The sequence below is a fragment of the Myxocyprinus asiaticus genome, chromosome 33 (genome assembly GCF_019703515.2).
Source record: "Myxocyprinus asiaticus isolate MX2 ecotype Aquarium Trade chromosome 33, UBuf_Myxa_2, whole genome shotgun sequence".
Lineage (NCBI taxonomy): Eukaryota > Metazoa > Chordata > Actinopteri > Cypriniformes > Catostomidae > Myxocyprinus > Myxocyprinus asiaticus.
Genome location: NC_059376.1, coordinates 43,091,793 through 43,111,698, shown reverse-complemented (window position 1 = coordinate 43,111,698; position 19,906 = coordinate 43,091,793). Strand labels below are relative to the sequence as shown.

The following is a 19,906-nucleotide window of genomic DNA, read 5'->3' as shown; positions in this document are numbered from 1 at the left end:
TTCGACGCAGTTTCCTGGTGAAATGAACACTAGAGGAGTTACAACAACTATGCGTTGTAATCACGAGTACAACGGCCTTTATAAACACTTATTTTTCTCTCTATTACTCACACACTGCTACATTGAAACACCATATTGCATAATTTAAAAACGATGCATTTTAATGCTTTGTGAAGAGCAGGGCGGAGCCGAGCGGCATCTGGTCAGAGCGAGGCCGGGAAGATAAGTGGCGAATGACTTCCACCTGCGTGCCACACCACCTTCGCGTTCCAGCGAGGGGAGGCGGGAGTATTTAAGGAGAAGAGACAGCGGCAGATGGGAGAGAGATGTACGAAGCTTGTCCGCATGTTTGAGTGTTTTTATGATTTGATGCAGCTGGCTGAAAAAGAGGTGCGTGTTTTTGTTTCTTTGTACACTGAAAAGTGTCATCAAATGTCGATGTGTTTGTCAAGCCGGTCCCAGCTTCCTCCTTACCTTATTAATTGTTACACTGGTGCCGAACCCAGGGAAGGAGGAAGGATGCGCCGTCCAAGGAGTCCTCGCCGCTGACTGGGGGTCACGACGCTGAGGGAGTGTTCGATCCGGTGTCGCTGGTGCCCCGTGTCAAACGGCAACTGGAAAGAACAGCTAAGGGGTCCAGTGTCATCACCCGGTGTCGCGGACGGAAGCAGGACAGCGGGCCGAGGACCACTCGATGGCGTATCTGGGGCCGGCGAGCTCCTCTCTCTCCCCTCTCTGCTTTCTATCTCTCCCTTTTGTTATTCCCACCCCCCCTCTTTCCTTTCTCCTCTCTTTCGCCCTGTTCCCCCTCTCAGGCACACACAGGTCGGATCCAGAGAGCTGTGTGACCCATCGATGCTCCCTCCCTTGAAATGGGGGGGGGGGGGGGGGGGTTGAGTAGGTCACGGCCGGAGAAATCCCCGACCTGAGTTCGGCAATGTGGGTATGTGATGAGCAGGGTGGAGCCGAGCGCCGTCTGGGCAGAGTGAGGCCGGGAAGATAAGTGGCGAATGACTTCCACCTGCGCGCCACACCACCCTCGCGTTCCAGCGAGGGGAGGCGGGAGTATTTAAGGAGAAGAGACAGCGGCAGATGGGAGAGAGATGTACGAAGCTTGTCCGCATGTTTGAGTGTTTTTATGATTTGAGGCAGCTGGCTGAAAAGCAGTGCGTGTTTTTGCTTCTTTGTAGATTGAAAAGTGTCATTAAATGTCTATGAGTTTGTCAAGCCGGTCCCAGCTTCCTCCTCACCTTCTTAATTGTTACACGCTTGTATTTCACTCACTTTTGGCGCCCCCTGCTGGACATTTTACTGAAAAACTGCAGCAAAACATGTAATGAAGCACGTCATTTTTTTGGCGAAGATGTTGCCACAGTCACATATTGTTCATGAGGCCAGACTGGATGTGATAATATTGTGCCAATATACAATAAATCAAAATGTACACTATTTACTTTCTTTTTACACGTTTAATGGTCTTATTGTGCACAATTCATCAAGTTCTTTTTGTTTCTCCTTTGTAATTGTTAATCAAAATGCAATAACTTGCTCCACCTCTAAATCAAAATCACGTCCCTCCCTGTATTTTTCTCAAGTATTCTGTTTCACTTGGAAATATAGTAAATAATGGAAGTAAAATTGGTTGTGAATGTCGTTTCATGTTGACTTTAAGAATAATATGTATAATGCATGTGGGTGATTATGCATTCAGCATATAGAAAGGAGACTAATAGGAATCAGTGGCAGTTTGCATGTGTCGTATGTTTGAGAGCGTCTGACTCAGCAGGATTCTTCATGAGCTGTTTGGTTTGGATCAGAACAGCTCGGGCTGGTTGACTTTACAGCTGCTGTTAACAACAGAAATCTGCAGCTCTGACGGAGAGATGAATATCAACAACATTCCAGCACCAAAGCTGTAGTACTTCCTCTTTCAAAGTGTGAGACAAAAACCTTATGCAAAACTCTTTCAACCATGCAAATGTGTTTAAGAGACGCTTTCTACATATTATCGAAAGACGCTTAACTCATCTGACCAAGCCAAAAAAATTAAAACTTTCCTTGCCGTTTCAGACAACACATAAAACAATATTTAACCTGTTAACGAGGCTTGTTTTTCTACATTTACAATTAATATTGACAAAGTATATCATTTGAAAGGTTGAAGACCAGTGTTTTATGATGTAAATGTTACAGTTAATTTGTGACAGCAGTCATCAAATGTAGCTACTTAAAGAATCGTTAATGGAATTGTTAAAGGTGAATAGTGTCATTTTTTTCTATGTTAAAAATCTTTCTCATATTCGAGTTAAATTTGAAGAGCCAACTGTAAATAAGTGTGTAAACAAACTTCTGACACAACCAATGGTGTGAGTTTGGGGGCGGGACTCTCAGATGAGGGGAGTGTCCAGGAAACCTGCTTGAAAACAGTCATTATTAATGCAATTCCATATGGTGATGCTAGTTACAGAAATTACAGATGTTTCGTTGAGAGTCACTGCATGCAAACGTTCCTGTTGCTCAACTGGTAGAGCATGGTGCTTGCAACACCAGGGTCACTGGTTCAATTCCCAAAGAACACACAGACTGATTAAAAAATGCATAACCTGAATGCACTGTAATTCGCTTTAGATAAAAGCAAATGCAACAATGTAATTCATTATTACTCTCATTCATTCCTAGAGGTAACATAGAGTAGATGTGAGATGTTTTACTGATGTGTTCACATTATCTGGAGCACCGAATCTTCTGTATGTCTGAACTGTCTCACTCCCTCAAGCCGAGACTTTAATTAAAGATGAACGGCGGCATCATCTGAATTTATCTGTAAATGCAATCAGAGTGCTTTTCCCTCTCAACCTCCGTGTGTTATATATACCGACACAGAAGAGAGAAAAGCCTTGTAGCTCGACAGCGGGTGAGACCCTTTCTCTGAGCTTTTACCACGATGCAGATGTGATATTGATTGGCCATTTTGTGAGTCAGGTAATGGCACCAGGATATTAAAAGAGAGAAAGATCGATGTGCTCTGCTTTAATGGAGTGATTCGATTCTCTGCTGGTGAAAAAAGCGTTTCACTGGACACTCTTTTTCTGACACTATCAGTTAGGTTTAGGTTTAAGGTTTAGGATAGGGAGGTCGGTTTTGTTGATTTAAAACTAAAAAAACTCATCTGTTTTGGAGAATATTTGACACACTTTTAACACCACACAATGAGCATTTCACCTCAAAACTGATGCAATATGTGCAAAATTGTCACCACAGTCACGTGTTATAATTATCATCAGATCAGGCTTGTTACGGCACAAACTACCCGCCCAAAAATGTGCTTAATCCAGCAGTTTACTGTGATCTCTCATACTTTACTGGGACTGTACAGCATCACTCCACCACCGCAATCTAGACTGAATCAATTTATAATGGTCTTATTCATCATTTGATCATTATTCGATGAGTAACTGCTGCCATGATCGATGTACAAAATGCTGCAGTAATAGCGTGAAGCACATTTGAATATGCACAACTGGATTACAGGTGGCTATGGAGTGAGCAGGGTTTTTTTAGTGACTGAAAAGAGCCACGTTAAAAAAGATCAAGAAACTATATCTCATTAAAGATTAAGTCCTGTTTGAAATACACCGTCTCTTGCTAACTAGCTCCTACGACATGACCTAAATCATATTCACTCAAGTGAGCACTGTCTCAAGGCAAAAATGTACAGATTTGAAAAAAAGAACCTCCTTTTTGCATAGCAACTCATAACAAAACATCCAATCACTTCCTTATTGGCTCAGTCGTTCTTTAACACGTTTGGAAGATCGTTCTGTAGGAGCTGGCTGGTTGGTTGGCTGGTGGCGGTCACAGTTCCAGCATTGCGTGCCAAGAGCCATCAGGGACCATCCACGTGACCACTCAACCCACATGCCAGACCCCCCCCAAGCTCTCCAGACACCGGGCACTTATCGACACACTCTGGTCTTCTACCTCCACCCAATGCCAGACACCATCAAACCAAAACGTCTAAGAAACAGGCCAATACACCCAACACACACTATGAAACAGATGAGGCTCATACTGTATATGAAAACTGAAAACTTTCATCTTTCAGAAAGAACTGTTATAATGAAATTACAGCAAAACCTTCATTTAAAAAAAAACACAAAAAAAGACAACTGAAAGGCCTTTGTCTATGAACATACAAGTATACATGCAATATTGCAGTTAAAATAATTATTTATACTTCATAATTTTGACCGAGCACACCTACTGCATCCGAAACCAGCAAACTGATCAATATTGGTCAAATTTCTAATCCGTAATGAAAAAAAAACAGGAACAAAGAGATGCAAACAACAACGACTGTTCAATTTAAGCAAGAACTGAACACAAACTCCATTTACCTGCCACCGGATCACACAAGTGCATAAAAATATGACATTAAAATCATTTTTCAGATAAAATACGAATGAAATCTGCTGTATATAAAAAAACATGAGAAATGTCATGAAACGGCTAATTATAATACACTAAAAAAATTATTTTAAGATTTAATTGAATTAAATAATCATTAACAAATTAAAATAAAATAAAAATGTTAATTTGTATTCATTTAATTTTGTCAAAAATTACACAATTCAATTTGATGGAATTTTGTTTTAAAACTGAAATGAATAAATGTTAACATTAGGCTGAAATATGTTTTTGGAGCGATATGAACGTTAATGAAAATTACTTTGAAAATCCTATAAACAATGTAGTTGATCATAAAATCCAACAAATAAATTAAACATGGTGGACCTCTGGCCAAATAGAATAGACTTAATAAGCTGTATTTTACAGCATCTGGGTCAGTATCCCAGAAAATAGCCATCGATTACTTACAAAGTTTTTTATGAGTTATTATGTCGAGTTATTATAGGTCAAACTGCAGTCAAAATAAAATAATAATAATAATAATAATAATAATAATAATACACTTAATAGTTACATTTGTCAAATAATAAGAAAGTGTGGTTTCTTTTTTTTTTTCACAGATTTTTTTAATTAAAAAAACAGAGCAAAAATAATTTCCATTATTTCTATATTGTCCATTTGATAATTTAGTTTTTTCTTAAATAAGGGAAAACATATTTTTAGGGATTTATAACTATCTCTCTAAAACAAAACAAAAAACAGTAAATCATTAAATACAGTACCAAGGCTTATGCAGACCAAACCTCAAAAAGAAGTATAAAAGAGGTAAAGAAGGAGAAAAAAAGTACATTACAGCACGTTAAACAATCAAACTCCTCATTAGACAATTAAAAACTTCTTAAAGTGACTTACAGATTGTGCAGACGAAAGCTCATTTAAGCGCAGATACTCACAGATAATCATTAAAACCAAACCTTTCAAAAAGAGAAGAGGTCATTATGAGACGCGGTCTTAAAGAATGCAATTACTGCTTTCATAATTGACAGTTACATCTTGTTAATTAAATTATATCTCAGAATATGAGGCGAATGACTGATTTGAGTAGCAAAAAGTCGAGAGCTGCAGAAATAATCTAGAACTGCCCGCGGCCGCATCAGTACCTGCACAACACGCTGAGAGTCTGCAAACAAAAGTATACAGGGGTCTAAAAAAGGACCCTCGTTTAACTGTGTGGCAGCAGTGCAGTGCATAAAATCATGCAGATACAGGTCAGGAGCTTCAGTTAATGTTCACATCAACCATCAGAATGGGGAAAATGTGATCTCAGTGATTTGGAGCATGGCATGATTGTTGGTGCCAGATGTACAATTGTGCTGAGAAGAATATAATCTCTGAATGCTGTTCTGAGATGCAGATTGGCACTGTTTTGGTGGCATGAGGGGGACCTACACAATATTAGGCAGATGGTTTTAATGTTGTGGCTGATCGGTGTAGATATATAATTTTTAAAGTATACTTTACAGAAATTACATGTATTGTCCTGTTTAACTGAATAGAATGTTTTCACCATATATGGTAACAAATTAGCAGGTTTTTACTGCAACATTTTTACATTCTTTCTCTGTTAAAATTACCAAAAAATAAAAAATGCAGTGTGCACCAAATGATATGATAATATTTGTAAATATTATAAACTACATGCATTCTCTTACAGAATATTATAAATATTACATTACGATAAATTATGGAAATTAATACTTTTTACTTCCTATTTCCAAAAAAAAAAGTTATTTTTACAATATTTTACAGAAAAAAATACATGTTTTGTTTCACTGAATTGAATACCGTTTTTATTGTTTTTCTGTTAAAATGACCTCTTTTTTTTTTAAAGTGTACACCAAAATGATTAATATAATATTCAATTTATTATTTCATAATATGACGTTGTTTTGCTGATGGCAGGTATTAATATCTCCAGCTTCATTCTTATGAAGGTGCTCTCTCTGAGACAGCGCTCATAAATTCTCTTAATATGTTTCCTGGACGCGCAGCGACTAATGCGTCTATCAGATGTTTTATTGCTGCATTGTAGCGCTGCATACATGCCATAAAAGCATTGTAAACTCAGAACGGATGGAGTGCTTTCACTAGACCACTAATTGCACATGCAGCAATACAATATTTTACGGCTGTATTACCTCATGTCTTTATGGAAATATTTATGCATCTCTCCAAAAAATAATATTTTGGAAGTTTATGTCTTTCACCGGCAAAAGTTTTAATTTTAGCAAGAGTGCACTGACTTGATTGGCCAATCGATTTGATTAGTGGAACTCATCAAAGGTAAGCAAAAAACTAATCTGGAAACATGTTATTTTCTGACTATTTGGCAGACTATGTTCCTTATTTAACCAACTAAGTAACCGTCCAAATGGCCAGTAACTCTCCAAAGCCAATGTTTCCTTGCACTGGATGCTTGGTTAATTTTGTTCCCTTGTTACACATCTACATAAACTTCAAATTCAGGAATTGTGGTTGTGTGTGCGTTAGCGTAATGGGGCGCTAATCTCATATACGTCCTTGAGTCACCATAAACATGCTTTCATGTACTTGTTTCTCAGGTGTCGAGTTCAGCTGAAGATTAAGAATTTCCCACAACCTTCGTTGTACGTGTTGTGTTTGGTTGGTTCTTCAGCTCACAGGCTGTAACTAAATCTCAGCACTCTTTGTTCAGAGACACAAAGGACAAGCTCTCCATCGCTGGGAGTTGTGCGACTGAGGGTTGGCAAGGTGTAAAACAAAGTAAATCTCAGGCCATGTTGTGCACTTTTAATTTGAGATGCCCGCTGCCTCTGCCAGGTAACTCGGTGTTGCACAAAAGAAGCACTAGCCGGAGAGACTTAATTAGAGGCTGCTAACTAATGACATGGTTTAAGCTTTCACTTTGAACATGGCCAATGGAATTTGAGCAAGACGACAGAATATTGTTCTTTAGATTTTGTCTAAGCTTGACGTTTTCCTCCACCAACAATGGAGTGTTTCAAAAACGCCTTCCTTTATCGCATATATTGGACAATGACAACTAAATGGATTTAAAGCTAAATGGATTAGAGTGGATGTTCATACGTTTTCATTTGAAAGCATGTCGATTTTGTTGTTTACGCCTCTCATTCACACTAGCACTTTAATGTGAATACGTCGAACAACAATTAAACATAGCACAGAGGAAAGTAGGGCAATAATAGGGTCATGTTCAATCATATGTAAATAAATTATAAAAAAAACAAATTGACTATTAAGACACCTTTTTGTATTTTAGAAATGCTTGTCTGCTGCCACAATATATGTATATGATGTAATTTATTTTAATTATCTGAATTTTCATATTTATTATATATTATATTAATAATTATTTAAATTTTTATTTACTAAATTATCTTTATTTGAGAGCCTTTTTAAGTAAATATTGATATATGCGATTCATTTATTGGCACATCATGTCATTAATTCAATAAAACATTTAAATCGATTGACAGCCCTAGTTTCGACCCCAAAAAAAAAGTACATTTATTATTGCACCACAGTGGCTCAAGAAAGTCACAATTAATGCCATCCATTTTCTCGCATTAAACATATTGTTCTCTAGTCATCGCCCAGCCGTAAATCTTCAAAGGGTCGATATTCCGGCCCGGCTCAATGTCAGTGCTCATTACGGCTGACGCAGCCAGACCGCCCCTCCCTGAGATTGTGTCTGACCCCTGCACGCAATCTTCCTGCCCCATTTGCCCCCCCCCGTGACTCGCCCCAATGCCGTACGGCCGCCTGCACTCTCCCTTCACATTACTTCTGCTATTCTAACTTTTCCACTTCTGCGCAGCATCAATTATGCACTAGAATAACACGGGCCCCAACCCAGGCAATATGACATAAAGGCCGATTAAGGGTGTGAATAATTCAGCCACCTTCATGCCATGTAGCTCTTACTCGTGATACGGTGACAGAGGCAGAGCTAGCGAGCGAATCTGTGCGGTTCTTGTCAAAAACGGTGCTGTCGGTTTTAGCTCGAGGGAAAGTTGTATTATTGAGCAGTGCAGTGGTGTGCTGCGCATTGAGGAAATCTACTTCCTGTATCGACACTTGGCTAAGAGTGATGCGCACTCTGACAGTCAGTGGTTTTGTGGTAGTTTGTTAAGAAGAAGCTAAATATTCTTTGCGCTGCAAAAAGTCATTTTGAGTATTGTTGTTTCTGTAAATGTTCCAGTAAAAAAATCCTTAAAAGGATATTTGGAATATTCTTAAAGAAATTTCAACTCGTCCCTCCTTTTCTTTAAAGGGATAGTTCACCCAAAATTAAAATTCTCCCATCAGTTAATGACCCTCGTGCCATCCCAGATGTGTTTGACTTTCTTTCTTCTGCAGAACACAAATTAAGATTTTTAGAAGAATATCTCAGCTCTGTTGGTCTTCACAATTCAAGTGAATGGTGATCAGAGATTTGAAGCTCCAAAAAGCACATAAAGACAGCATAAAATTACTCCAGACGACTTCAGTGGTTTAATGCATCCTTTTTTTTTTTTTTACTGGAAATCTCCACTTTCACTTTCACATTCTGGTGTGGAAGTGTCTTAAATCTTAAAACTTTACCAATTGTGCAAGAAAAATAAACCCATGTTATAAGCATAATGTTTATGAATTTTTTAATAGAGGTTATTTTCAATAAAGGTTACTAAAGTTTAAATATATTATTAAAACTTCATAAATTATTTGTTTGCTTGTAAAATTGATCTTGTTTTAAGAATGTTGAGGTATTTTTACTGGAAAACAAAGACAAAATACTCAGACAAAACCCTTTTTTTTTTTTCTTTTTTTTTTTTTCTTTTTTTTTTGTAGGGTGACATCTAGAGACAAAAAATATATATTTTAATTGATCATTCACCCTGCTACAGTAAGAATCAGCTAATACTTAATAACGGAAGGGAACTTGTTTATTTTCCAAAATGTTGTTTTCTACAAAAACTTAGAAAACTACAAAAAATTGTGGATACAAGAATTCCTTATGCTATTTTGAAGATTTATTGTAATCTATACAGTGTCTGTCTGTCTATCTGTCTGTCTGTCTATCTGTCTGTCTGTCTGTCTGTCTGTCTGTCCATCCGTCCGTCTATCTATCTATGTCTGTCTGTCTGTCTCTCTGTCTGCCTATCTCTCTGTCTGTCTGTCTGTCTGTCTGTCTGTCTGTCTGTCTAACTATCTGTCTGTCTATCTATCTATCTATCTATCTATCTATCTGTCTGTCTCTCTGTCTGTCTGTCTGTCTGTCTGTCAAACTATCTGTCTGTCTATCTATCTATCTGACTGTCTGTCTGTCTTTCTATCTATCTACCTATCTGTCCATCTGTCTATCTGTCTGTCTATCTGTCCATCTGTCTGTCTGTCTGTCTATCTGTCCATCTGTCTATCTGTCTGTCTATCTGTCCATCTGTCTGTCTGTCTGTCTATCTGTCCATCTGTCTATCTGTCTGTCTATCTGTCCATCTGTCTATCTGTCTGTCTATCTGTCCATCTGTCTGTCCGTCTCTCTGTCTGTCTCTCTGTCTGTCTGTCTGTCACCAGTAGAGTGGTGGCGTGCACAAACAGATGTTAAAACAAACACGCCGGTTGCAGTTTAACCCTCAAAATTTGACGGTCACCTTTGCTGTTTCAACATGGCTGCCTTGACCTCATTTCTGGAGGATTGCGTGCGAAGGTTTGCAGCAGCTTCACTGTGAGATCACAAACAGCTCTTAATATTTTATACACCCTGCAACCCCATCGGCCCCCCTCCAGCTCAGCTTCACCGTCTGCACCAATCAAAAGCCAGGAAACTTTGCCCTTTCATTGGCTGATCAAATGAAATCCCCCCCCCACATGACAGTCCTTCTGCAGGTTCGGCTAGGCCCTCATTTTTACACATTTCAAATGGAGGAAAACAATGAAAGACTGAACTGTCAAAACTTTTGAAGCACTGAATACAAAGACACGAAAGAACAGCTACGACTTTTGGTTTTTTTGTTATATTTTGTCATGCTCAGTCAAGATACACTCAGAAATATACTGTACATGAACACCAAAAACTAGTCCACAATGTTTACTTGTAAGAAATCACAAAATGCAGAATAAACGCTAAACATTTGATGTCTTTTTTTCAGTGTTCATTACTGTATTCTATATTTATATTGTTTGTTTTCTATGTTTTTTCTTTATGGTCTTGCAAAGCAACCTTGTGTGCATGAAAGGTAAGATGTATATAATTAAAACCATTCATTAAAACTAAAACTATACTTTAATGTGTCTAAACAGATTCTGCTAGTGTTTTTTTAAACAATTCATAATATGGTCAATCTGTACAATTCATTCATGAACATCAACATTAAGTTAAAATGTATTTACATGTATAAGGTAACTGGTCACCATTTCTTTTTAATTTTTCACCATTTTTAAATAATTTACTAGTTTATTTTAAATTGTCTAGCAGTGTGACAGAGATTTTTATTTTTATTTTTTCAGTATGTACAATATTTTACAAATGAAGTAAAAATAGTTCATGCATTAATGTGGTCATAAGAACGGCATGTAAAATAGATGTAAAATGAATAGGCAAAATGCTGTTTTGTTGTCAATTTTCTGTATTATTTCATGCAACAAAAACAAAAAAATCTATATACACACACACACACACACACACACACACACACACACACACACACACACACACACACACATATATATATATATATCAATAAATCAATACATTTATTAGTTGATTACTGGTGGTTAGAACAGATTACTACACACTACACAACTTTATTCTCAGGAAATGTAATCTAATCAATGTAATCTAATCTTAAAACATGCAGTTATTTATGTAGCTCAAAAAAGCCATATGTATTATATTTATATGTTAGATCATCTGGAGTGCTGTAGACCTTTCTATTAGACCTCTGTCTTCACCATCAATGAATTTACCTTCACCATCTGGATCTTACTGAACCGGCATTAACTAACCGTCACTCACCCACAGTAGCCACAACACTGGTCCTAAATCAAACACTGGAGCTCATGAGACTCCCCAACATCCCCCCAAAGCCCTGAGCCTATTACACAAAATTTAAAGGGCCAGTAATCCCTGATTAGTCCAGAGAGAGAGCAGAGAGAAGCCACTCCAGATGGACCTTCCGTGCGAACTGGACCAATGCACACCGAAGCTTAAAGTTTGGGAAGCAAAGAGATCAGCAGCCAAACAAACCCAGACTTACAAACAAACAATATATACGCTGCTAGGACAAGTAGAAGCATCAGTGTCCATTTGCTATGATAAATTTAATCAAACATGTATGTAAGTACAATTTAAAGTCCTCGGCTGCTACAAAGAAGCATCCAGGTCAATATTTCTAACCTCTGTTCCTCCAGACTTCTTAAGACACTCCAGGGTTCCTCAAGTCTTATTTATCTCATTAGGCCTTTAACACTGATTAATATGAATACCGAATGCAAGCAAGAATGTTTCTATGGAGGAGAGGAAGAGGGATTAAAGAGGAAAGGGTTCTGTGTCAGTAGACAATGAGCCGATGGCTTTTTAAGTCCTTTAGTGACTCTATGCCATTACCTCATGAAAGAGAGGATGCAGAGGAGAGCCCGAGTCACTTTACTCGAAGAGATGCTCAACAAACAAACCACTGTCAGACCCACTCGGCCCCAAACATCATTAACAGCATTTTGGAAATGTGAGGTTGCTGTAACAGAAAGCTAGTGAATTTCCAGAGCCGCAAAATCCAGGTAAACAAACTTTGTTGGAAGTTGACAAACATACTTTACCACATACTAAAACTAAAGCTGTTGAGAGTTGCTTTATAACCAAAGCCTTATTATTTAATATACTCTACCAGTCAAAAGTTTTGACATGCCTACTCATTCTTTATTATAAGGGTACAAGAGGGCTAAATTCCCCCCAATGTAAAAGGCACTTTTGATTTTATTTTCTCACCAAAGCACTAAATAGCAACAAAAACTATCACAGCACTTTCCTAAACAACCGTTTGTCACGGTATACTGCAACATTTTCCTGATCCTTGAGATCACTGCGTGCAATGTCTAAATCTTTATTTATTTCGGTAATTTGATCGAATAGTTAAAAGCTTTTAAAATGTAGCATATTTATCTAGCTAATGAGAATCCCTGAAATATCACATTTATTTTGAGACAAAATGCTTATTTGTTGCAGTTTTGTTCAAGGTGATTAAATCAAAAGTTTTTCAATAATTGTCCATTAAGTCAAAGGATGGTATACAGTAGATTTGTATCTGAAGAATGTTGAAAGTGGCTCACATTGACTGATCTGATCACAATGGAGATTTATTTGTTTATAGAATACTTGAGATGTTCTGAAATGCCAAATGTGATTGAAATTATATGGTGCGCCCTTTTCTGAAGTGGTTATTTTGAATAAGTAATATTTTTATTTGTTACTCAAAAAATCATGTTGCTGTCTCAAAAGAAGTTGCATAAGTTAAGTTCATAAATTTTGCCCTATAACAATTTCCCCAATATCTGCACTATATAACTATAACCCCACACTTGGGGTAAAAGGCCCCCTCGCCACATTTGTATATATATTTCAATCTTGATATACTTTGCGACCAGGAAAAAAGCACATTTTCCTAAACAGGGGCCTTTTAGCATTGCTGTACCCTATAATTTCCCACATTTTAGGATAATAGTGAAGTCATCAAAACTACTGTATAAACTAAAACATCCTTCACTATCTGCTCCAACTCAACCTTTAATTTCTTTTAAAAAATTAGATATACAAATACAAAAGATTTATCTTTGTTACACAACAAATTTCAAGCATTTACAGTAATCATAGTCCTTTTAATCAAAAGGTTTTTTTTAAGAAACTTGAGAAGTATTCGGTTAAGTACGTCCAATCTTTTCAATGGTACTTTGTCTGCACAATACTCAGGGGAATACAACTCATTTCAGAAAGGTACTTTGTATACATGCTCTGTTACCATCTGACATCTTTACAATAACAGTGGGGCTGATACTGTATCTCGGATGGAACAAAACACCCAACAACCCCCTCAGAATCCTTAACCGCGCACAAGACAAAGCTCAGTTCTGAGGTTAATCCCATCGGCTCAGGACTCGTCACAGACTCCGAGCTCTGAAATGTCACCTACATTGTTCAATGCCCAGAGGATCCCCAGAAGAACCAGCCAGACACATGTGCCTGTAAAAACACGTTCTACGTGGGAGAAACCAGTGGCAAGTGAAATGGCACCACCTCCACAGTCTCTCAAGCACTTCTTCTGCCCTGCACTGTGCCCTCTTACCTCCTGCCCCTGTAAATGCTGCGAGAACTACAAGCACAATTGTGAACCCCTCAGCATCACCCCCCTTTCTCCTCTCCTGCTCTCCTTTTCTCTAAATACATGCATACTTTCGACCCGGGCCTTGGAGAGGCAGCGGCGAGAGAAACAATAGTGGCCTTTCAGAGCGACCGAGGGCCGGCCGAGAGCGAGAGAGAGAGAAACCGTCCGTTCAATATTTACAGCGGCAGCGAGCAGCGGGCAGCCCAGAGAGATGTGAGAGCCCCATTTCTGTTTGTTTGTTTGTGTTTGGGAGTGCTCAGTGGAGTAAACAATGATGCACATTAGAAAAATTATAAAAGAGATAAAGAAAGTAGTGCACTGAAAACATCAGCTCTTCAGGGGATTTGGAGCAACACTGTGTTGAGGTCTGTACTGTATATACTGAGTGCTTGTGCAATATCTTTGTGATGCAGAAGTTTTGTGGCAAGTCATCTCGCAAGTCCATGGCTCAAGAATAAGGATTTTTTTCAGCTGGTTCAGTCTGGCCAGTATAGTTCAGATTTGTACTCGCCCTGACAAAAGTTTTCAGTGCAACACCCCGCCCCATTTATATATATATATATATATATATATATATATATATATATATATATATATATATATATATATATATATATAAAATTTTAGTTATAGTTTTTTCATTTTATTTTAAAATTATATTAAATTTTTTGTTTAGCAAAAAACGCAAATATGAGTGCCCAGAAGTGTTTTTTTTTTCTTAAAAATATTTATGTTATTTTTATTATAATTATTACTTATAAAAACACATTTAACAAAATAATAAATTTCTTTAAAAATCTTTAAAATTATATATATATATATATATATATATATATATATATATATATATATATATATATATATATATATATATATATATCATTAAATGTTCTTTTTAAAATAATAATAAAATATAAAAAATGTATAAATATAAAAATTACAAAGAAATATATATTTAATATGTTTTATTATGTTTAACATGCAATAGTGGCTGGAAGTATTACATTTCACACAAATATTTTAAATAATGTAATTTATAAACACTATAAAATTCATAAACACTTCTGCTGCAAAAATGACTCTGTACAGACCTAAACATTTAAGATTTGTTTATAATTCTCAACTGATGGTTTTAAGACTGTCACAAGTCTTTTGGCAATTTAAACAAAACCAAAACCAGGTCAACCATCTAGATAGCATTAACTTGATGTTAAAATAAGCAGCATTCACACCTAAATGTTTAATACATCACAAAAAAACAATGTTAACATTTTCAAAGAATTCAAATTGCATGTACTGCCGCCCGATATAGGGCAATTGACACATGCATCAACTGGTCTCGGGTCAGCGCGCCATTCCTATTGTTGAGCCCTGAAGTCTTCATGCTAGCGAGTCTCACTAAACCGGTTTCAATTTCTTGAGGATTTTCCCGCAGCTGTAGACTCATTTGCTTGCATTTAAACCAGAGGTGTAAATGTGGAATTATGTGGGTAAAACATGCATGCCTGATGCACCAGCCGCATGCGTGTCATGTCAGTATTGGACGGTAATGAATTATACGTGCAGGAGAACTAAATGCAGCATTACTAATAACACATTTTAACAGTGAGCCACACTAAAACACCTGAAGTTGCTTAAGGTTATTTATTAATTAAAACTACATTCCCTCACAAACATAATAAAAAAGTATCAGTTCATTTTGCACACAAATATTGTTCTTCAACAGGGTCAACTATACAAACTATATTTATAGTGGGCAAATATTGTTCCCTAAAAGTTCATTTCTGGATCTGGTCTTTAATCATCTAACAGCCATTATTTAACTAGTCTTGTTTAGTAAAAGGATCCATCCAAAGTTTCTCAGTAAGCTCTAAGGATACTGCTTTTGACACACACAACATCTTTCTTCATTTATTAAACCATCAAAACAACAGCTGATGAGTGACTGAAACACACAAACATGTACAATTAAACAAAGATCTGCAGCTTAAGAGTGTAACTGCATTTGAAAAACTTCAGATCTATCACATATTTACCCACACATATGAGAAAGTTTAGACTTGAAGATTAAGAAAGAGTTAGATCAAACAAGAGGGATTTTTCTTCCGTTTTTAAACTGAACTGCATCACAATAAGCGCAGCTGCAGCTCTCTGGAGTTCACTCGTGTACGTCTAATCCAGAGCCGAATCTACTGTTAAAATCTACCGCCAACTCAAGCAGCTGCCGCAGCACTAATGCAGCTCACAACAGTCTGACTTAATGCCATCAGAGCCACGGTTTACTAAACATTACCTTGAAAATGCATTAAATACAGAGATGTTTTTGTAATGCAACACAAGAGAGGCGTTCATCATGTATATTCAAAGACCACAGACAGTAAATCCATAAAAATTTGTGGTATTGCACAAAGGTCCTGCTGCCTTTTTAAGCACCTAATGAACTGTTGCATGTGAACAGTGAAGCTGTTTTTCCTGGCTAACTTTAATCCAGTGTCATATTGCTCTTTACCTTCTAATATACTGTCCTTTATGTTATATTTCCTCTTGAATTTCCTTCAATTCATAAACCATAATTCTTCAGAGCAGGTTTTCCTCTCTGTTCTTTGTTGACCTACTGAACTCTACAGTATACACACCGTCTCTGATGCACTTTGAGAATGAATTTCGACAGCAAAAAGCACAGCACATTTTACATACCACGCAAGAAGTTTTATGCTCAATGAGGAAAACCGGCACTGCTAAAACTAGTCAAGTCAGTCTGAAATGACTGAAGACTAAGAGGTCCTGTTTTCACATTTGAAGCACCAGTCATTTATAGATATAGCAGCCTTGTTGGTCACTGAATATACAGTGTTTTATTGTACATTTCTCAGCTGATGAGGGTAACGTATTCTTTTAATATCTCACAGCAGTGAAATGAGGAGGTGATCAAATTTGTATAACATACAGCACATGCAAGTTCATTAAATGAGGAGCGGCCAGTGAATAAGGGATGTGGAAAGTTGGCGGGTCAGTAATGTTAAATTCCATATGGTTAAACTGGTGGGAACTAAAGCAACAGCGGCAGAAATAAGCAAAATATTCAGAGTGTTGAATTGTTTTTTTTTGTTTGGTTTTTTTTTTGGGGGGGGGGGGGGGGCAAAACTAGACAACTATCTGAGGCTTTATCACTTCCATCTAGTGCATTCAAATAAATTACTCACATAGAAATCTGGATATTTGTCACTATTCCACTGACAAGTTTAAACTCACTGAGTTTTGAAGGCGTTTTATGGGAAGTTTGATTGTACACTAAACACACCAGTTTTACCAGTAGGACACACGTAAACATGATATGCCAGATAGGAGTCTCATATTAAAACTAACTTCCATTGTAAACACAATTAAAAATAAATTCATAAATACATAAAAGTATACAAGTGCAAATTTGGTCCTCAGCCATTTAACAGCCATTCTAACTAGTCTTGTTTAGTACAAAGATCTTCCATCCAAAGTTTCTCAACAAGCTCTAAAGATAATTACAAGAAACTGCTTTTGATAAACACAACATCTGTGTATTTCATTATTTTTTGCCATCAAAAGCTTGAAAACTTCTTACAACAGCTGATGAGAGATTGTAATGCACAGACATGTTGCCAAACCAAAACCAGCAGGATAAGAGCTAAACTGCATTTGGCAAACTTCAGAAAACATTTGTCACATTTTCAACATGGACTAAAAAGTTTCAACATGTAGGTAAAGATTTAACGTTTGTGCTCAATTAAAAGTACATGCACAGGCTTAAAGGAATGTTCCGGGTTAAGTACAAGTTCAGCTCAATCGACAGCATTTGTGTCATAATGTTGATTACCACAAAAATGAATTTCGACTCGTTCCTCCTTTTCTTTAAAAAAGCACAAATGTGTGTTCCAGTGAGACACTTACAATGGAAGTCAATGGGGTCAATCTGTAAACATTAAAATACTCACTGTTTCAAAAGTATAGACACTAGACATAAACAATATGTGTGTTAACATGATTTTAGTCTGTTGTGTTGGCGTAATGCCGGAAACTGCCCCATTGACTTCCATTGTGAGTGCCTCACTGAAACCAAGATTTGTGCTTTTTTTAAAGAAAAGAAGGGACGAGTCGAAATAATTTTTTTTGTGGTAATCAACATTATGCCACAAATACTGTTGATTGCGCTCAACTCGTATTGAACCTGGAATATTCCTTTAAGTAAGGAGCGGTCAGTATATACTGGATGTGGAAAGTTGGCAGGAATGTCAGAAATGTTAAATTCCATATGGTTAAACCACAGTAGGAACTAGTCTCTTAAATTTTAATTTTAATAGCAGCAGCAGAAAAATGCAAGATTTTCAGTTTTGCAAAATTAGACAACTATCTAAAGGTTTATCGGTTATATCTAGTGCATTCAACTAAATTACACAGAAATATATATAATTGTCCGAAGTTGAAACTCACTATGTTTTGGGGGAGTTTTACGGGAGGTTTGGTTGTAAACATAATTACAGGCATCCTATATTCATGCACATGTTTAAGTTGAGTGGGAACATATTTCTCGCTGGTTCATCATGGAACATATTCGCGAGCGACCCGACTGTTGTGTTACAGCTGAATGTATGTAGGGTTTCCGTTCCGAGACTGCATGACCCATGTGCCCGTGTCTCCAGTGGAGAGGCCTGAAATATCTAATTGTATTCATTCATTTATCTGCCCAGCATACCACTGAGACATACAGAGAGCCACAGCGACAGGGGGAAATCTAGCTAGCGGGGTGTCTTAAGCATGGGAAACACTACAGCTTCCTCATTATGGCCGCTCAGAACTGCCAAAGGTGCACTGGGAAACAGGGAGTAATTAAGCAATTAACAATTTATACTCATAACGGAAGTGTGAGCTGACAGATCCAGCACCTGGAGAGAGCCAATGAAGTGTGGACAGCAAACAGACCAGCCGCTTCACTGGTGCCTTTGTGAGTCAATTTATGATGCCCTTCTAATATTCAGTCTGAATTCATCTGATGAATACAAACAGAGCTGAAGGAAGAGGTAACTACGGCAACACTGAAACTGGTGAAAAAGAAAAGTGTGAATTTTGTTGTTACTGTAATTTTCACACTGTTTTCTCTGAATCTGATCATAGGCCCCGTCACAGACGGAAAAGTTATGATAAAATGTGACGAGTTAGCAAACACAGAACACACTTTTCATGAAACTATCTCCTTTCTGCGAGCAAAAATGGGACATTAAAACACACAAGACTCCTTTGGGAACCTTTGGATTATAATAGGCGCAATATTGAGGTGAAGTACAGCAAAATATCCATGCTTTTATGAATTAAGGCTATTTCCCCCTGAAACACGAGGAAAAAAATTCTGGACTTCTGGTTCACTCAATTGGTTTGAAAAATGTGTGTGCAAATGAAAGTGTCTATCAGCGTCACATATCAGATTATACGTGACATTGCACTTCTGTTTAAACAAAGTGTCAAATAAATAAACTGTGCTCTCAAGGCAGTGCAGAAATTCTGACCATAAAACTCAAAGTCACTTATTGACACGGGATTGAATGATGCAAGGTTTGATCCATTTAAACAAGTTTTGCATAGATGCATATACAGGATATAAAACCTCTTTTTGGAGACAACTCAAAAGAGTCATAGATGCATTCTAAAATAAGAGCAGGCATTTGATTATTTATAGTATTATATATATATATATATAAATTACTTTTATGAAAAGTGTGAATGGGTATACTAATTACCCTATCAAAATGTAATATTTAAGTGCCATGCATTACACAGAGTATAAAAAAAAAAAATAAAAAAAATAAAAAAAAAAACACAACAATGGAAATCTGGAGATGATGGGTTGTTAAAAGTGTTTATTTATTTATTTATTTTATTTTTTTATTCATTTAACTTTTTTAACTTTATTTATTTATTGCCTACTGATCGGTGTGGTACTCGAAAAGTTCATTAAAATACAGTAAAATACAATTATATTAAAACCTTAACACATTCTTATCGGCTTACACAATTAAACATCCATATATAAAATAATAATAATACAAAAAACCTTT

The 19,906-nt window shown here is 36.9% G+C and overlaps 1 protein-coding gene across 2 annotated transcripts in view; it reads right to left on the bottom strand.

Annotated features, from left to right (window-relative positions):
• Positions 1-19,906, bottom strand: part of efna5b (ephrin-A5b) — a 142,217-nt gene that overhangs the window by 120,912 nt on the left and 1,399 nt on the right. The window lies entirely within an intron of this gene.